We start from the raw sequence: 4,007 nt of genomic DNA, 5'->3' as shown, positions 1-4,007 counted from the left end.
TCCACCCGAAGGACGATCACTGAGTGGTCGTTGCTACATCCATGGTAAATGTGGTTGCTACATCCATGGTAAATATCGAATATCGGGGCAGATCTATCGAATATCAGGGCAGATCCACCCGAAGGACGATCACTGAGTGGTCGTTGCTACATCCATGGTAAATGTGGTTGCTACATCCATGGTATATCGAATATCGGGGCAGAGATCCACCCGAAGGACGATCACTGAGTGGTCGTTGCTACATCCATGGTAAATGTGGTTGCTACATCCATGGTATATCCCGAAGGACGATCACTGAGTGGTCGTTGCTACATCCATGGTAAATGTGGTTGCTACATCCATGGTATATCCCGAAGGACGATCACTGAGTGGTCGTTGCTACATCCATGGTAAAATATCGAATATCGGGGCAGATCTATCGAATATCAGGGCAGATCCACCCGAAGGACGATCACTGAGTGGTCGTTGCTACATCCATGGTAAATGTGGTTGCTACATCCATGGTATATCCCGAAGGACGATCACTGAGTGGTCGTTGCTACATCCATGGTAAATGTGGTTGCTACATCCATGGTATATCCCGAAGGACGATCACTGAGTGGTCGTTGCTACATCCATGGTAAATGTGGTTGCTACATCCATGGTATATCCCGAAGGACGATCACTGAGTGGTCGTTGCTACATCCATGGTAAATATCGAATATCGAGGCAGATCCACCCGGATCTGCCCGTCGGCCAATCTTAATAGGCCTAACCCCGAGGGCGTCGAGGAGATTTGACCCCGTGACCTCCCAACTGGGAAAGTACTTAGCAACGGGAACTCGACCAATTGAGCTATCCCTTAGGGCTATATATCATTGTTTTTATCATTTATAATAATATTAATAAATTAAGATAAAATTATAATTTAGTTTTTTTTTTTTACTACGCCATAAAACATTTCCCTCTGAGAACAGTGTCTAACTTATGCACCATCAAATCAAATGTTAGAGGATTAAAATTTTTAGACATTAAATCTACTGTCTAACTACATAACTAACTATTATCTAAATACCTAACTAACTCACTAAACCCTACAGCTCTCTTTCGGAGCACTATGAAATACAACCCTCTCATGTGTCTCTCTCGGAATGCAAAGTACAGTGGTGGTAACCTTCGGAACATTTGAGAAGGGATTAAGTATTGTTAACGATCCAAGAAATTAAATACTTCTCTCATGCAGTGGGGCAAAAGTTTCGCTGGAATTGTGCTTTTAGCTATCGACTGGGCAACTGCAAATCCATCTGGAGGGTTTCTTGGGAGTTTTAGAAGTTTTGATTGGTTATTATGCATGCAATTTTGCAGGTAGGGTGTATCCCTACACTACGAATGGGGTTCATCGTCTGTCGGTTTTCAGGTTCATTACCTTGGAGAATCACCCCCAGTGGACTGAGCGAAACAGATGAAGAAGATGACTATATTGTTGGATTGGCCGAGCAGGTTGCTTATGCTATACTCGATGATGATAAGCTAGATGATAATGACAATTTTCCGCAGGGTACTGATGTGGGCGTGCGTGTTCATGCCGTCATGAACTGGGCTTCTTCAAAGCAAGCATTTTTTGTCGACAATAGTAACTAGAAGGTATGTTCTTAGTTTTTCTTGTTTTACAATACTTAGTTTTTTACAATACATATTAGCACTTCCCGTAGAGGCCTTGGAAGCCTCATCCTAGGGCCGAAAATCACAGAATTCTGGTTCACCAAGTCCGTTTTTTCTTTTTACACATATTTCATTCTTGTCGTTTTTTAATTTATTCTCTGAACAGTGTCCAATATTTGGAGGGTGAGGCACTGAGATTACATTTGAATGGTTTTGTGTGTTTTTAGAATCATCAATACCCGTAATCGAAGAAATCGATGGCGAGACATGGAAGACTACAAGCAATAGAGGCTCAGTAAGGGAGAAATAGTGCGCCCATGCTAAGCCAGGAAGACGCATCTCCTCAGAATGTCCCCCTGGCCAGCAGATTGCTGGTGGTTTGGGAATGAGGGTAGTATTTCTGTGTTCCAACAGACACGGAATGGAATCAGAAGGCACTGGTGTTTTTCTGCCACGGAGGATGGATGGTCACGCTATCAAGAAGAACCCATTAGTTTAATTTTCTAACCCCAACATCCCGCGTCAGACCGTCAGACGCTCTGGTTCTAAATTTAATGGTAGATATTAACTAAAGTAATTCTTCAGTCTTCATTGCAGGTATTAAAGAAAGTACCTTTTTATCCCATTACAGCTTGGTACAGTTCTTCCAGGAAGTATAGTACATGATTTGAACCTTAATGATCAGGGCTGATAAATATTTGTTTGTTTGCAGTAATTTCGTCTTCTGAGTCAATGACAATGTTCAGTGAACAACTCGCTTCGGATGATGCAAATCTAAGAATTCCCTGCAAGTGGGCTTTGGGTTTACTTTCTTCCACCTCAGTTTCCTTGGCGGACTCTTCTAATTAGGTTAAGTGAAATCGACAAGCAAGACAATTACTGTCAGTATAGGCGTATCCTTTTGTGGGTTTCAATGCAGTTATGAATCTTCGTGGATCAAAAAGGTTGGTTGCTGCCTTCTTCTTTCTTACCCGTTTTTAGTTGGTTAGATGGAATAACAAACATTAATTTCCATTCATTATCATGAATGATGCAGAAATAATGATTCCCCGCGTGTAAGGCTGGGATTTTCTGACTTCGACTTTCATTTTTCGGTAGAATCTCCTCGCTGAGTCGAGCGAAATCACTTCCTTGGTAGAGAAATTTGTTACTATTAGAAAAATTCCTTATTATATCTTTGTACTTCTGCGAATCAGTTAAAATCTTCATGGATCACAGCCCTAAAAGGTTTTAGAGCTTAATGTTGAGGACTTGCGCTCAAAGCCATTTGGTTTATCAGAGGCCTCGCTTAACCGACATGATAATGAGATTTTTTGCTAACCTTTTTTTCCTTCATATACACACGATTGCAAAACCTCCCATCAAACAACACTTAAGAAAAGGTAGAATAAAGTCCCGTATAAAAAGATAAAGAGTAGTAAAAAAAATACAATGAAAAGTAGAATGAAGTATCTCTTGAAATCAAACATATGAAACCTTCTCTTAAGCGCACGATAATTAAGGTAAGACAATGAAGAATTCCTTTAAATCAAACCTATGGAATTCACTTAGAAACAATAATGAAAACATTAATAATTAAATTTTCATACAACAACATAGAAACCAAGTACATAGGTCAGAAAACAACTACATAATTGCTTTTGTTACAACAAAGTCCGAAGAATTAATCATCGATATTTACTAATAGTTTCAAGAAACTTATACACTCCAAGTTATCAACTTGTGTCTTTCGTAAACATAAAAGAAAAAATGAATTTCTCAAGCAAAGCAGGTGAAACATGGAGTGAATCGATATTTACTAATAGTTTCAAGAAAGTTATACATTCCAAGTTATCAACTTGCGTCTATCGTAAACATAAAAAAAAATGAATTTCTCAGGCAAAGCAGGTGAAACATGGAGTGAACATGGACAAAATTTCCGGAATGCCTAACCCAGTGTCCTGCCAATTCCATAAGGATCTCAACCTTCAATTTATGATCTACCTATTTACAGATAGGTATCAACGCTGCCTGAAGGATCTCTACCTTCGATCTCAACCTTCGATTTATGATCTACCTATTTCCAGATAGGCTGCCCTTTTTCTTGATTTTCTATTAATTGTGCACCTTCTACTTCTTTCTTGATTGCAGAGATGATAATTGCATCATCTTGGTTGCAGCGAGAGTGGTAAATTTATGCTTTGGTGTATTCAGTGGTGCATTAAAATCAAATAATGCAATACCAGATACTCATTCAAATCTTTCTTGATTGTAGAGATGGCAATTAAGTTTAAGCTTTTCTCTATTAAATTTAAATAATGCATTAAATATCACATTACCACATACTCATTTAAATCTTTTTTGATTGTAGAGATGAGAAATTAAAT

Source organism: Pinus tabuliformis, chromosome 1_2, assembly GCF_031772625.1.
Source record: "Pinus tabuliformis cultivar Carrire ecotype Pingquan chromosome 1_2, CPIR1, whole genome shotgun sequence".
Lineage (NCBI taxonomy): Eukaryota > Viridiplantae > Streptophyta > Pinopsida > Pinales > Pinaceae > Pinus > Pinus tabuliformis.
Note: the sequence above shows the minus strand (reverse complement) of the source record.